The sequence below is a fragment of the Amblyomma mixtum genome, chromosome 1 (assembly GCF_055824585.1).
Source record: "Amblyomma mixtum isolate Tamu chromosome 1, ASM5582458v1, whole genome shotgun sequence".
In the NCBI taxonomy this organism is placed as follows: domain Eukaryota; kingdom Metazoa; phylum Arthropoda; class Arachnida; order Ixodida; family Ixodidae; genus Amblyomma; species Amblyomma mixtum.
In genome coordinates this window covers 171,686,943-171,703,920 of record NC_143012.1, presented here as the reverse complement: position 1 = coordinate 171,703,920, position 16,978 = coordinate 171,686,943, and positions in this window count along the sequence as shown.

Here is a 16,978-nt window from a genome sequence, read left to right as displayed (position 1 = left end):
GCCTACAAGCCTTAAAAGGGCGTGGCCGGCTTGTGCTTGTTGGACTCGGTCTGTTCGTGACGTGAGGATTGCTTCTTGGATTTCGGAGTATGTGTTGAAAAGGCCAAGGGCGTGAAGTTTCTCTCTTCAGGTGCTGGACGGAAGATTAAGGGCCGTTCTATATGCCCCTCTTATTATAGTGTCAATCTGCGGTTCTTCCTGTTTCGTGCTCTTGTGGAATGCATGTCCATATGTTAATCTACTGAGGACTAGCACTTGGACTAATCGAATCATGCCTTTTTTCGCATGCATTGGCGATGTCGGGTGATACGGCAATAATGCGGGTTATTTGAGTAGTGGTAGTGTGGGTCGCCTTGAGATTGCTCTGGATCCAAAGTCCAACGATCCTAATATGCTCCACTTACTTTACGGGCTGCCCTTCTATCCTAATGTTGATCGGGCCCGGTGATCTGTGTCGCGGATTATGAAATCGTAGTCAGACTTCTGTCGGGAGCAATGAAGACCGCTTTTCGAGGCAAGATCTTATGCGACTTGTGCTGCTTCCTGTCGCATGGTTTCTTTGTGGCCTAAGGAGCTGTTAGTGGTCCATATCGTTATATCATCAGAATACAACTTATATCGCATATAGAGGAGTGTTTGGGATATACAACGTATATCCGATATGGGGCAGCTGAGAAGGGTAACTCAGCACTCTCAAGGCTACGCCCTCTCCATCGCCTGTGGATAGTTTGGTTTGGTTTATTGGGGCTTCACGTCCCTAAGCGACTCAGGCTATGAGAGGCGCCGTAGTGAAGGGCTCCGGAAATTTCGACCACCTGGGCTTCCTTAACGTGCACTGGCATCGCACAGTACACGGGCCTCTAGAACTTCGCCTCGATCGAAATTCAGCCGCCGCGGGCCTATGAATAGAATTTACGCAAACCTTCTCGATCCTTCGAGGGCGCGCGAGCGGGCATGCTGCCTTTTGCGGCCCGCCAGATAGCGAAGTGGGGAGAGCAGCAACGTACACTGGGTCAGGCGCTCGCTTGGCAACTCCGTTCGGGGTTTACAAGGGGTTCGTCACGTAGTTCACACCGGTTAGCGTGGTTTGGATGATTTGCGCAATATCTTTGCAACCGCTTTGTGGTGGTGCCGAAGATAATGATGTTAGAGCCTGGGTGGAGGCGTACCAAGTACTTCGAGTCTTCAGTGGTACCGCCGCAGGCCTGGAACACGGCCCTGAATACTTGGTGATTTGTGCAGTTCTTGACCGGGATACCCTTCTTCGGTCGCATGAGGATTTTTAAGTCGCCGTTCGGAAGTGGCTGCAGTTTGTGCGCCGTTTTATAGAAGGAGTTTGGATTTCGAGGGAGGGTTGAGTAAAGGGAGGTGTAGTTTTTCACCTACAGGAGCGTTTTCGCCCTTGAGCAGGCGGCGGTTAGTGCGCTTGTATAGTTTGAGCGCCTAGTTGGAGTACAGGTCCTCCTGCGGCGTCCCCTGCATCAGGCCTCCCTCCGTGGGTGAGTGGTGGAAAATCCGGGAGTGGCGTCCTGGGTTTCCACGTCGGCAAGTTCGTGGCCTCCCTCCGCTACCTTCGCCAGCGAGCACAACCCGCTGTGGCAGGCTGGAGACGCAGCGGCGTCGGCCATATGATGCGTTGACGTGGCTCGCCGTTCCGATATGCGGCGCCGAGGCGGCGTTACTATTTATTTATTATTTATTTACAAGTACTGCGGTCTCAAGGAGACCAAGCACGTGGGCATGTGCTCAACACTTTCATTTCATTAACATCAAGTGATAAGTTATTCTCTTGTGTTTGACATGGGGGGAGCAGCAAAAAGTGAACAAAAATGAACAAGTTCACATTTCAATTTTGCACATTAACGACCTTCGCATAATCAGAAAAAAATGCACTTGCATGCGCTACTGCGCAGAAAAAACACAGAAAAAACCCAACTGAATCAAAAGACGGGAAAATGACACCGAAAATTACGTTACAAATTACATAAGTAGCGCCTGGTCAAAATTGTGAGTGGAGAAAATTTCAGCCGGCAGATCGTTCCACTGACTAACTGTACGAGGAAAAAAGAAGTTTTAAATAAATTAGTGCGTGCGTGGAAAGGCAGCAAATTGTGAGCGTGACGGTGTCTTGATGGGCGTGGCAGGTATGGTTGAATGTACTGCCGTCCGTTGAATTTCAGGGACTTATGATACATCGTGAAAAGAAATTTAAGTGGTGCTATAGGTCTCCGTGACTCTAAGGTAGGTATGTGGTTGACAGCCATAAGTTGTGACGGGGAATCTGTGGACCTGAACTTTTTAAAGATGAACCTTACTGCTCGTCTAAATGTAAACCATTACAAGTTTACATTTATCCTTTAGGTGAATGGGATCCCATAATATTACTGCGTATTCTAATTTTGGCAATATGTAAGTTCTGTAGGCTAGAAGTTTTAAATCAGGAGGTGCTGTTTTCAGTTTGTGACGCAGAAAACCGGGTTTTCGAGAGGCGGCTGCGCAGATGTTCTCAATGTGTTTTGACCATGAAAGAGTGTTTGTAAACGTTACACCGAGGTATTTGTATTCTGTGATTTCCTTTATTTGGGTATTAGTGATGCAATACGAAAATGAAAGTGTTGTTTTTTGTTCGTAACGCGAAGTAATACAATTTTTTCTGTGTTTAAGGTCATGGGCCAAGCCGAGCACCATTCATTAAGTGCGGTTAAACTATTGTTTAATTGAAGTTGATCACCACGGTACGTAACCTGTTTAAAGAGCAGACAATCGTCCGCAAACAGTCTGATGTTAACATGAGGATGGGCAGCACTAGTTATATGATTAACATAGATTAAGAAAAGAATCGGTCCCAGTACACTTCCGTGAGGCACTCCGGATAAAACCGGTAATGCCTTGGAGACATGGCCATTAACATCCACGAACTGAGTGCGGTTTGAAAGGTACGCTCTTATCCAGTTTATGATAAATGCAGGAAAAGTGAGATTACTTAGTTTTTCAAGAAGTTTGCCTCGAGGAACGCGATCGAACGCTTTGCTGAAATCAAGGAAATAAGATCAGCCTGCCGAGAAGAATCAAGTGTTAGAGCGATTTCGTGAACAGTTGTTAAAAGCTGCGTACATGTCGACAAACCATTCCGAAATCCATGCTGGAATGGAGAGAGTAAGTTGTTATCTTCAAGAAAATTCGTAATGTAGTGAGCGATAATGTGTTGGAGTGTTTTGCAGCTCGTAGATGTGAGCGAAATGGGGCGGTAGTTTTCCACAAGCTGACGGTCACCCTTTTTGTGGACTGCTTTCCTTTCCCGCTTTCCTTGGCTTTTATGCGGCGCCGTCGCCTTGGAGGTCAACTTAAACCGCTTGGGTACTCGCTTTAAGTCCCTTGTGACGCGCAAAGATCTCGTAGAGGTTCCTTTGGTGTTGACGAAGCCCTGAGATAGAAATTTCCAGTACTATTAAGGAAATTTGGGAGAATAAAGCAGGAAGTTCCGCTCAATTCGTGTTTTTGCTAAGTAGTCAAGCGCCTCTGGTTTCCGGATATAGTTGCAAATGTAGAAAACATCGCTGTTGGCTTTCTTGACGGAAAGCGCGTGGTCACTGTAGATGACTGGGTGCACCCCCCTTTCAGATGAAACGTGTAAAGGTCATCAGAAACGACTGGGCTATCACGTCTATTGCTTGCTCTAAGTGAACTGCTCGTGCTACAGCAAAGGTGAACAACGCGATACAGGAGTTGTACAGCGAATTTTCTCATTTCACCAGACGTAGTCCTCCAAGGTCCACTAGTGTGACTTGAAAGGATTAAGCCTGGGTCACTCGATCACATGGAAGCGCTACACTTGCTTTAGCTTCTGCACGTGCATTGTAGCATTGAATAGTAATGCATCCTTTGATCCTGTCTCCCTGGTGAGATCGTGTCTCCCAGCCTGACACCTTTCCGACACGATCTTTCCAACACACAGGGAGACACGATCTCGCCAATGCTCTTCACTGCCTGCTTACAGAAGGTATTCCGGGGACTGGAATGGGAACAGTTGGGGATAAGAGTTAATGGAGAATACCTGAGTATTTTGCGATTCGCTGATGACATTGCCTTCCTAAGCCACTCAGGACAAGAACTGCAAAGCATGATCAATCAGTTAGACAGGCAGAGCAGAACTGTGGGGCTAAGAATTAACATGCAGAAAACCAAAGTAATGTTCAACAGCCTAGCAAGTGAGCAGCAGTTCGCAATTGGTAGCGAGGTGCTGGAAGTAGTAAGAGAATATGTCTGCTTAAGGCAGGTAGTGACCGCAGATCCGGATCATGAGAGGGAATTAACTAGAAGAATAAGAATGGGGTGGAGCGCATATGGCAGGTTCTCTCAGATCATGAATGGTAGCTTACCGAATGGTAGCTTACCGATCATGAATGGTAGCTTTCCGGTAGCTTGACGCACGAGCAGTTCTGGTAGGTGATGTCGCCTGGACAGTACAGTTGGATAACGTTCGTTGTACAGCTTGCCACACTGTTAAAGTCTGCGTCTCCTACAGAGAACACTGTCTTTGTCAATAACACTGGGGTGTCTCTCAGTGGCGACTCTGCTGGAGAGGGATCTTTTTTTGCGCACTGAATTTCCTTCTCCTGGTCTTCTCGCTGAGTTTGCTGTATCCAGTATTTATCGATTAAACAAGAAAGTCGCGGTAGTTAGTGCTGTGACACTAGCTAACATGTCGGAGCCAGTATTTCTCGGCGTAATCCAGTTCAACTCCCGTCAGTGATCCTTTGTTAGTGCTCAGATTCGTAGCTTTTTGATCTATCTAATACACAAGTTGTAACTCTCAAGAGTCTTGTCGCATTCCTGTCTCGATCGGTGTTTAACAGCGTTCGAACTTCAGTGGAACTTGTCGTATGAAGGACTTCGACTGTTCACTTTTCTTCCTCCATTTTTCATTGGTAGCGAGAAGCATGGCTGCGTGTTTTCAGTCGCCTTCATCGAGGGCGTTCCTTCCCACTAGGTGGAACTCTCAACAAGCTGATCATCTGTAACTTCTCTCGTCATGAGATCCGCCGAATTCTCGGATCGTGACAATTTTTCTAGGCTGTCCGTAAGACGCTGAATTTCAGTTGCCCGATTCCTCACTATTTTTTTTAATTGAGAGGGCTCTCCCGTAATCCAATGCAATTCAATTGTCAAATAAAGTCCAGAAATTATTCACCAGTTGTGGCTCGTTTAGGCTTTTCAGGACGTACGCCTGGAAAGCCTCCAGGCTGGCTTCAGCCAATTTTTGCAGGACTTTTCATGGCAGGTTCGACTGCGCCCGATTTTTTGCAGCGTTTCACTTTGGCTTTTTTCAGTTCGTTTAGTTCCTCGCACCACCTCATCCATTTATGTGCCCAGATCCTGTGAGAGGATGTGATCTCAGTCCACGTTTCTTTATCATTGCTCTTCGAATAAAGCCTTCGCCCTGGCAGAGAATGGAGCTAGCCATCCATGTGAGTCATGCACTCTTGCTGTAGTCCTCAGAAAAGACCTTTTAGTGCTTGTTGCGGGCTCAAGTAGCTCGGTAGACTGGGGTGAAGGCGAGGTTTTGTCTTTGCTGGGATTTCATGTCAGTTCCAAAACCTTAAGAACCCCTAGCACGTATGCTACATGTCTTGCTTCACAATCATCCGCCGCAAACTGTTCGTTGCGTGTATGATTGTTGGACGCCCTTTGTGCAGTCTCAGAGAGGAAGCGCTGAAGATGGTCCTTGATTCTACATAGACCTTCGGGGCTCGCTCTTCGTATTCTGCTCCAGTTAAGAAGTAATGCACATTATAAGGAATGCCCCACTACTGACGCCGTGCCGGGATAGTCTTCTATAGAATTCAACTGACGCTGAAGAGTCGCTGTCAGCAAGAAAGGCCTCGCAGTGGCTCCCAAAGGAAGTTGCTTCATTCGCCAAGTCTGCACTTTACCTGTTCGTCCATTCTTGTCTGGTTTCGCTTGCTCCCACACAAGGGCAATGCATCTTTGTCGTTCTGTCTGATCTCAATTTGTAAAAATGCTTTTTCTACGTCTGCCACCAATGCTATTCTTTGGCTTCTGAAATTCTGTAGCAGTGCTACAAAAAGGTTGCCAAATTCAGACCACTCTCGAGATTTTGATTTATTGACTAACTTCTGTCCAAGGGACGAATCATCGAAAACCACTAGCTTTCGTTGTATTGCTCGTTTCTCAGAACACCGGCTGATGAAGGCATCTAATCGATCAGCTTTGGCTGTTCTTTTTCTAGTACTGGCTCAGCTATGTCTTCCACCAAAAAGTCTCTGACGACAGCGTCGTAGGCTTCCAGTAATTCATGAATTTTTCGAAGGCGTTTTGTCAGTTGGGACAAGCGTTCTTCAGCAGTCTCCCTGTTGTCACTAATGGTGTCTTCGGCTGACGGCACTCGTGGCGTTTTCTGCGCACTCGTGCGGTGCCCCACGTTTGGCTGGCTGCCACTTGTGCGGTACCGTACGTTTGGCTGGGAGGAGCACGACACGAGTGCGCGCCACCGTGCAGCGCGGTGCAATCCCGTTATGCAGCGCGCGCTAGCAGGCGCCTGGAGAGGTAGGAGCAGACAATGCGGCAAACCGGCAATGCGGTCTTACCGCCTGAATGCACCGGGAAGAGCAAGTAAACAATAATAGTCGCGCTGGCTTTCTGTTCCCATTCTTGGACTCCAGTAGTTCATCGGAGAGCAGAGATGAGTTGGTTGCCGCTATTCATGAGCACGGCCACTTAAACCAGCGGCCGAAAGTTGGTAATTTTGTCACCAGCGTAATGCCGCAATACAGCGATGCAGAGGTACGTTTAATAGCGGCAGTTCTTTGTTTCCATCTGTTGTGTCCCGCTATTTGGTCTTTTTTAATTTTCATTTCTTCGTGGTGTCTAGTTTCAGTTTCGGAGACATTTCCGTCTGACCAGAACGACATGTAATTTCCTGCCAACGCAGTTTGAACTCTCGAGCTGGTTTCCTAAACATTACTGGCATGGCGGAACACCTCAGAAGGCAGCTGAAGAACGCATTTTGTCCTTGATGTGGTAATTGACCGCGTGAAGAATTATCGTTTCCTCAAAGCGCAAAACATATATGCATTTGCATGATTCCTTTTCACATATACAAGTATGTTAACAGACGTTCCCAGTCGCTGGAATGGTTGACTCTTTTTTTGCAGGTACGCTGGTAACAAAGCCATCTTTAGATCTGTGGCACAGCTGTTTGGAATGGCAGAGAGCACGCTGCGTAGTGTGGTGGAGAGAGTTGTCGGATTTTTGAAGGACGTCGCTCCAATGCACATCAGGGTGCGCGGTATAGAGGCAGAGAAGCTCCAGACGAGCTCTAAATTGAAAGGGGCAAGTTTGCTTTCCTGGAGAACTTTTAGTAAATGTGTGCTGCTTTTTTTCTCGTACAAATTACGCTAATGCTGGTTCATTCCTACTTTTGGTATGACCTATTCTAGCTGAAAATTAAAAGTATCATTGTTTATTTTATATTATAACTTTCACTGTTTATTCGTTCATGTTCGTGGGTATGTTCTAGCTGCGACTCGGTCAGCATTCCCACATAAATGAGAGAATAGAATGGCAAATAACTGCAAGCACAATTAAATGGCCGGACTGGATTATCGCATCCGCGTTCCTATAAGGAGCTTTTAAATGGTATGGAGCTATAAAAATTTAACCACGCGTCGTTTACCTTGATTGTTTAACGGAATGTTAGATCCTCACGCGCCTCGTAATCGTCAGCGCATTGTGCTAGCGGTGCCTGCCCCTTTTTTGTTTAGATCGCTGAATTTGTAGACGTACTAGGAGCTCTCGACCGCCTGCATGCTTGCACGGTATCCAGAGAAGCAAGTCAAGACCAGTTTTGTCGACAGGCATGACATGCCTACTTGTACTGTCCAATCAGTTTGCAACGAGAAAAGGATGTTTACAGACTTCTTCTGTGGTTCCACGGGAGAGTTCCACGGCACCACGTTCACAGGTACTCTTTCCTGAGTGAGAAGTTGCCGGCAGCATGTGACCTGGACCGCTTCCATTTTCTTGGACACACTGCATTCAACTTCAAACCGAGCCAAACGCAAGCTCGGATCGAAAAGACCTTCGGTATTGTGAAATGCAGATTTCGGCAGTTGCTACACAAAATTTTTTATCGCCTGCTGCGTGCTACACAATAATTGCATAAAGCAGGGAGATGAGAACCATGAAGAACAGTTGACCGACGACCACAGCACCAACAACAGTAGCATACCACAAGATGAGGCCACGACAGAAAAACACTACTGAGACAATTGAAGAAGTGAAAGGCGCGCTTTGGTGAAATCGTTTTCTTAAAAACAAGGACATAGTTGCACAACATGCGGGAAGCTTTTATTTGATATATCAGAGAGAAAAACCAAACGCAAAAACACTAATTCACAGCTCAATGCAGGAATTGGAAGAGTCGTACTCGTCTTTCGAGAGGAGGCTTCTAATGAGCTTCGTCTTTTCTTTGTGCCTTCTCTCCCTGGCCTCCTCCCTGTACTTGTGTATATTCCAAAGAACCTCGCCGAGAGTGATCCGTGTTTTCTTTCCGGCTGGAGGCGCAGACTCCGCAGTGTCACCGTCGGTACGTGGTGCCACTACACTGGCCGCCCAGTTGTCTGATGTGCCGGCCTGGTTTGTGCTCGGTACCGGTGTCATGCGCTTGACGCGAGCCACACCTCGCAGTATCTCGGCGCATGCACTATAATCTACCGCAGCCACCATGGCCATTTCCTATGCAAAAGGAATTTCTACTGTACTAGCCACGCTTTGTCTTTTGTGCTTAGGCGCGTTCGCGTTGTTTTTTTTCCGTATTAAAACGGTTTTTTTTATTTACTGTAGGTGCTTCCACTTTTGCCACTATTGCAGCCCAGATGCTTTTTTGGTCCTTGAAATTCCTCATGCGGCCCACGTCGGGCATATAAAAGGCAACCTTTTCGAGAAGCAGGAGTGTTCGTTTTTCATCCCAGAAGGAGGCAAATTTTTTGCCGCAAGGCTCTGAATCGGTAACAAATATGATATATTGTATGTACTGCATTGTATACTGTATTGCATATTGTATAGAACCAAGCATGTTCTTTTTAAATATGGATGTGTTGCAGTGGGTCTCAGTACTTTTTTTTTACATTTGAGATTAGTGTTTGTTCCTTGTATGTTCGGCGTGTTTATTTTCATTTCAATGACGTTTTGGATAAACTGATCCAAAGCGAGTTTTTGTTTCTTTGTTTACTCCTTAAATTGCTGCCATTTGTCTATAATTGCAAACATTTTATTTTATGTTTAATTTACTGGATGGACCTCATTTATCATGTGTGCGTCCTGCAATCCATGGCCGTAGAAGGGGCTGGGGATTTTGCAATGCCAAACTGCATCCTTCGCGATGTTTTTGTTTCCACCAAAAACTTCGACGCATACAATTGAACACATGAGACTATTCCCTAACCGCAGCCTCCATGCATTGCCCCATATGAATCCGTCCCTGCCATACACGTTAAATGACGCCTACTTCAAGTCATTTCAGAAAATGTCTTCATCGAAGATAAGCCATTGTAATCAACATCGATTCAATGGCTGCTAACATTGAACCAGGACAAAATAACATGCGCGATACAGCAATATTCGAGAAGTACACCGGCCCTCATGGCGTGTAGCTGTTACATCGCGCTCTCCATCAACGGTTTTAGTAGGCTGCTTTTGCGGACTCTGGGACAAGGCGAAATCAGATTAAGGTATGAGTTGCTATACCTGCTGAGTTGCTATGGATGAGTTGCTATTTTTTCTCTATTCTCTGAAATTTATGTATTGCCTTTGAGTCAGATTCAAACATTTTCACGGCGCTATAACTCGGTGTCCCATTTTGCCACAATTCAATTGACGTAAAATTTGCCCCAGCTTACCTGCCAAGTCATCCCCTCTGGACGTCTCTTGGCCCTCTTGGAGCGTTGCTATGAATTCTTGCACTCAAGTTGGATCAAATATTCAACAACAGAACAAATGCATAACTATTACAAACACATGAAAAGCCTGGCTGGCTCCCTGCAGTTAAGGTTCGTTCATTCCCCTTCCCATACTCTCCAAAGAAAGCATTTTTTCCGCACCGACCTGCATAGTTTGCACTTCTTGCTTTTAAGACCACATTTATAACGTTTCCCGTCGACACATAGCTGAACTGAATTCATTTTTCAACAGCACCAGCAACAGTTCTCATAGGGGACGACTATCGCTCGACTGTCGTCTCCTGAACTGAAAATTTCGCGCGCGCTTCGCATAGGGCGGTAGAGGTGAAAGAAAAACGCTGCACACCGCCACACCTTCGGCTGGCACAGTGAAGAGCAACTCGTGTCGTGTTTGACGTAACGTCCTGCGCACCGGCACGGCGGTAGTGCGGCTCAGTCGAAGACACCAAAAGATCTGTGTTTTACTTAACGGCTACCTGGTATCAAGTTCCAGTACGCCTGATATTTTCTTCGAAAGAATCGAGCAGTTGTTGACACACACATTTGTCCTCCTTCGCGATTCCTATCCACTTCAGCGTCCAGAAACAATCTAGTGTATGCTCTCACTCTCCACCAGTGATACGCGATGGGCAATGGTTTGTGTGCACTGTGAGTCACGTGTCTACTTGTACTGGTCCTTTGAGTGCACCACCCACAGTGAGTCTGTGATGTTCGGAGTTTCCAGTTGCAGCTGCTTCATTCTCCCAATTACAAGTTCCCAGTAATCCTCTGACCCGATTAGGAAATCCATGTCACCTCTGTCGTTAACGCAGGTCCTGTCGGCCGCAGCGAAAGGTCCAAATAATTCCTTGATCCTGTGCACAGGAATCGGGAATCTTTCTTCATAGATTATGTTTGTCTCAAGAGCTTCGATGTGCTAAATCTTCTAATTCTGCGCAGTTAGCGACACCAGTACTCTGTTAAAGACCTTCTCATTAGTGTCCGCCGAACACGCCAGCTTGCAGTGTTTCTTTTCCGATAATTCTGCAGCCCAATCTTTCCTTCGCTCGCTTCGTAATGAATAAACCTTGGCTTCCGCCGTCAAAGAGAGCTCGTAAGTAGACCGCTTTCGTTTCACCGGCACACAATGGCGTTGCCGTTTGTAACGCTACTTCTCGTTTGTGAGTTTCTTTTACTGGTGATTGCAAATTCACTGGGACTTTTGTAAAATTGCTTTGATTTGCTGACTTTCGAAGGGGTAAATTCTGGATCGCACATTGTTGTCGCATGCCGGACTGCATAATTACCGCGTTTAATGCTGCTCTTGCATTCTTTGGAACTGTGATTTCGTTTCGTGCAACGGAAGCAGCGTCTTCCCGAACGTAGCATTTACTTCTTTTGTCCTAATAGAATGCTAGCACGGCAAGCCGTGGTTTCGTGGTTGTTCTCTTCGCAAGGGAAACAATGATCCGTTCTTGCTGATTGCTGCAGTACAGCTGCTGAGGATTTACATTTGGTTCCAGCGCTCTTAATCGAACACCCAGCTTGGTCGAATGTTAGCAGCGTTGATACCTGATGGTTTTTGCGCACCTTGCTGGGTAACCACGCTCACGCCGCTTTGCACTTCAATCCTCAAAAAGACAATTAACCGCGAGAATAAAGACCGATTTCTTTTTGTAGCTGTTTCTGTTGGCTTTCCCGTTGCGTCGCCGCTTCGCAGCGAAGATCCAGTTCGTTCCCTGTTGTCTGTTGGCGTTTTCCAGACCCACTCTCTCGCAGTGGCTCGATGGAACTCATGGAATAATTTTTTCCGTAGGGCGCGCTGTACGACGGGGCAGAGCAGTGTGCAGTAGATCTCTTCTTTCTGTCATAACGCCTCCCGCCCGCGGAAGTGTGAGGCAAGGGTATATCATATTACCGGCGGAGGGACCGCATCTCTTCGGCGTTTTTCACAGGTTCAAGATCCAAAAGCTTCCGCATGCGCGCTTGCACGATGGCGTCCTCACAGCCGAAGCATTTTTTCAGCAGCAATATCGCGGCGTCCTAGCAATGCGACGTGGGAGGAAGGCCCTTGATCTTTCTTGCAGCTTCGCCAGTCCCAACAGATTTTAAGTATTCGAAGTTGTCCAAGGTCGTTAGCCGATCGTTCATTTGAATCAATTGCTCGTACTGTTCCCAAATTTCTTTCCAGAACACACCATTGCCGTTAAAGTTTACGAGCTCTAATTTCGGAGGCTTCACCTGGCAGGTCATGGCTCCCGCGCCTGCTACGTTGCTTGCTGATGGCTCTTCTTTGGGCGTCGTCGTTCTGTGGATTTCTTCGATATCCGCTTAGATGAAATTATTCATGGAAGCATGGGAGCAGTTGCTCCAGGAGTCATCCCTGGTACCATCTTAACACTGGCTCTGAGGAGTCAGAGAGGGATTGGATGGGATCGTGTCTCCCTGCCTGACACCTTTCCTTATTGGAATATTATTGCTGACTTTATGGAGAACTATGGTAGCTGGACAGTCGTTATAAATATCTTACAATATTTTCACACAACACTCTTCTATGCCCTTATTACGCAATGCCTGCATAACTGCTGAGTTGTCTTCTGAGTGGAATGCTTTCTAGTAATCAATGAAGGCTATATTTAGGGGCTGGTTATATTCTGCACATTTCTCTGTCACCAGATCGATAGCGTGGATATGGCCTATTGTCGAGTATTCTTTACGAAAGCCTGCCTGAGCATTTGGCTGATTGAAGTCTTAAGGTTTTCCTGACCCTATTAGCGATTACCTTAGTAATTACGTTGTAGGCAACAGACAATAAGCTGATCGGTCTGTAATTCTTCAAGTCCTTGACGTCTCCTTTCTTATGAATTCAGATAGTGTTAGCGTTTTCTCAAGCTCTAGGTATGCTCGAGGTCACAAAGCATTGCATGTATAGGGTGGCTAGTTTTTCGAGCACAAACTCTCCTCCATCCTTCAACAAATATGCTGTTACCTGATCCTCACCAGCTGCTTTCACCCTTTGCATTGCTCTTCGTTCATGATTAAACTGCGCGAAGAAAACACGGACAGAGACAGAAAAAACGCGTACACACACTGAGCGTAGAACTTCCAACTTTTATTCGAAAAACGCTTCGGGCATTACCTTTTATACGTTCTAAACAACTACCACATGACACAGCCGGGATAAAAACCGATAAGTATTGACAGTTACGTGTACATGATGCGCCGACAGCAGAGCGCAAATCTAAACTATACCAGTGTGTGCAAGCTTACGCACCATTGATACCTAGATACAAGGAAAAAGAAAAGGGAAACAGGAAGATAAAGATCCTAAAAGTAAAGATAATACCAATACCACCAAAGAGGGCATCAACAAAACGCTGTATTACTAGCGCAACCTACTCAGCAATGGGACGAGACGCGAAACCAACAGTAATAACAATAAACGATGAAGGTGCAAAGCCACAAAAAAACGTAGGCTGAAAAGAACTAAGAAAAACACCGAGGCTAAAACTGTGAAACTGAGGGTGAAAGATGGAGACAACAAACAACAAAGGTAAAAGGGACGCGAGCAATGAAAAGGCGAAACCGGGCTAAAATCTATGAATGATGGCAAAAAACAAATGACAAGTGTACAGGTGCAGGGTTAAAAATGACGGTTTAATGTGTTCTTTTCTAAAACGAGATTTCTTTGTCAGAAAGCATAATGGACGGTGTGCTCACACAATTCTTCGAATTCTTTGCGATTAGGAAGGCCTCAATTATCTCCCTCTCCGTTTTGTTTCTAGCCGTAGCGGGGAACGCTGTGCTTTCGAGAAACGGTTGAAAATCACTGTTTTCGCACTTCTTACAATGTAAAGCTAAATTTCCTCCTGAGTTGGTAGAAAGATTGCGAACGTGTTGAGCCGCCCTCTCATTAAAACATCGCCCAGTTTGTCCGATGTACATATTTGCACAGGATAATGGCACCTGATAAATAACTTCTCTGGCACATTCAGTGTACTCAAGGCTGTGATTTGAGGTGCATCTTTGCTGTCTATCATATCAGTTCATGATTGCACACAGACAAAAATATTTTGCATTCGAAGCACGTTCTCTCCTTAGTAGTAGTAGTAGTAGTAGTAGTAGTAGTAGTAGTAGTAGTAGTAGTAGTAGTACTACCACTACTACTACTACTACTACTCCTTAATATTTTTTTTCTTGTATGTAGGATCGCCGTGAATTTTTCCGTCAACAGTATGTTGCTAAACATGCAAGGAGACCGTAATAAAGAGGTTAAAAGGAAAACTCGTACGAAAAATGAAATGCGAAACACATGGTTTACCTTGGTTATGCTTTCAAAGCTCGGTGATCAGAGATTGCTATCTAAAGCATGTGCCAATATTAGGAATACAAAATGAAATATTGATGAACGTGGAATTTAGGGATCAACAAGGAAGTTAACTGGAAAATTCTCAACAACGCGTGAAAAAACCACGGATTGTGATCTTTAGGCGGAATATTTTAATCGAGATACGGATACGTGGCGCCACGGGGTGTGATAGAAGAAGAGGAGACCAAAGTGAGGGTCAGTTCGTGGAAGATGGTAGTAATCCCCATAATTCAGCTTCTCATGAGGCTTGCCTTGATTTTCTTTTCCGGGCCAGACGGCGAGGCATCGTTTGCTCTGAGTCGTCGTGGAGCCGTCCGGCTTTCCGCACTTTGTCAGCTTGGGCCCGGCGACCCCAGGTGTGACATGCGAGGGCGCGAGCACAAATTCTGCCTGCGAGAACTACGAGCGTTGTCCGGGACTGGAAGTGAAAGCGGTCAAAGCGAACCCTGCGCCAAGAGCGCCGGCTTATTCGAAGATTCTAACCGACTTTGCAACGGGACTACCAGTGACGCGACCACATCGGCTGCTGGCGACGTCTCTCCGAGGTGCCCAAAGGCAGGTGGAAGGTTTGAGATCTGTCAAACGGGAACTAATAGTTTAACACCAGTGCTCTTAGTAGTTCATTGTTGTCTTGCACTCTACACCGTGAAAAGGTTTTTTACATTTAATTGAGCTCAAGGCCCCCAACTTGCTTGCATCTGCAAAACAATTCTGTGCGCGTAAATGAAAACATGCCAGGAGTGATTTAAGGCAGCAGTATTACGCCACTTTTAACGTTGCATTTTACCCGCAAAGTCATTTGTAATTGCTTTTAATTTCCAACTTGTTACTGCCATTAAATATGGTTAGCAAATTTTATTCTAAGTGGCAGTCACTGAGGATTCGTTATCCTTGGTGATATAAAAAAAGCTTATTACTCCGCAGCTGCTAGGCGCCAAGTTCTGGGTACAGAAATTTAAAAACTGGTTTTTGGGACGCTCGCTGTATTTCTCTCACATCTCTGTGGACACCCAAACCGCGTCGTGAAGGAAGAAACTAAAGTTGGAGCGGCACGCCTGCTATTATGGTCTAGTCGTAAGAGCGCGTGGAGGAAAGCGTAGGGAAGCGTAAGGCGAGAGCTGTGAAGAGAGGCACGCCTGGCTGGGAGCGGCATGATTTTTTCCTGAGATATAAGCCTGTCCCTGTTAGCAACAGGCGTGGCCAGCCACCGCCGTGGCTCAGTGGTTTGGTATTCGGCTTCTGAGTTGGAGCACCAGTGATATATCTCACGCGTGTCGACGGCGTTTCGATGGAGGCAAAATGCAAAAGGCCCCTACCCGCCGCGGTGGCTCAGTGGTAAGTCGCTCGTCTACCGAGCCCGAGTACCCGGGTTCGAACCCGACCGCGGCGGCCGCGTTTCGATGGAGGCGAAACCCAAGAGGCGCCCGTGTGCTGTGCGATGTCAGTGCACGTTAAGGACCCCCAGGTGGTCAAAATTATTCCGCAGACCTCCACTACGGCACCTCTTTCTCTCTTTCTTCTTTTAATCCTACCTTCCTCCCTTCCCTTACGGCGCGGTTCAGGTGTCCGCCGAGATATGTGAGACAGATACTGCCCCATTTCCTTTACTCAAAAACCAATTTACCAATTTTTACCCCCGTCTGGTGTGCAATGTCAGGGCACGTTAAAGATCCCTGGGGAGTCGAAATTATTCCTCAGCCATCCGCTTTGGCATCTTGCTTTCACTGCCACCTTCATGGTTTCGCTCAAGGCCTTCTTGAGGTGTTCCCCGAATAGTGAGACAGTTACTATGTCTCTCATTCCAAACCAGCCTGGCCAGCGCCGGCCAAGTGCCAAAGACGGGGAAGTTGCTAGCAAGCGCCACCACACCAAGTCGAAAACGCTGGGACCCTCTTTTGTACCCATCCTTTTGGACGCACCTATTGTGTGTTGACTTTGAACTTGGTGCAAGGTAGTTATTCTTCCCGGATGACAGTTAAATAGATGTATTTCACGAGTAGCGCCGAAAACAAATGCTCAAAATATTCCTAAAGCGCGTCAACACGAGTATGAAGAGTTATTTCCATCTTAACAGCACATACCTAAGAGCGTTTAGTTTCTTTGCCTCTGTTTGCGGCCCTTTGCTGGGCCACTGTGGCGACCAACGCTGAAGCCTCAAAGATGCTAAGAAGGAAAGCGGATGAGGAGCTCAGAAGGAGAGAGGAGGAACGGTCAAATGCCGGTAACTGGCTCTGATTGTGCAGAAAAGTAGAGAAAGGAAAATATAAGATGAGTTCTTTTTTTTTAGGTGCCACATTCATGACCCCAAAATAATCGGGAAAGCTAGTATACAAAACGCGCACCAGCTTAATTCTAGAAACGCAACTGCCGAGAAGGGAATGCGAAAGTAAGAGGCGGAGGCCGTTCTCCTGTTCTAGGTTCTTCAGTGCCTAGATATACCCTTAGCAACCTGGGTAAGCGCGTTACTGAACAAGTGTAATTTCTCCTTGTTGCATATCACTTTCCAGTGATTTCTAAGGTTTCTGATGATTCTCTTATGCCCAGGACCAGCTGCCCCACTGCGACAGCGAGTTCCTCGACGCCGGAGTACGGGTCACCAGGGACGAGAAGTGCCTCAATGTACCGCAGAGCGTAGTCGCTGATGGTTTGA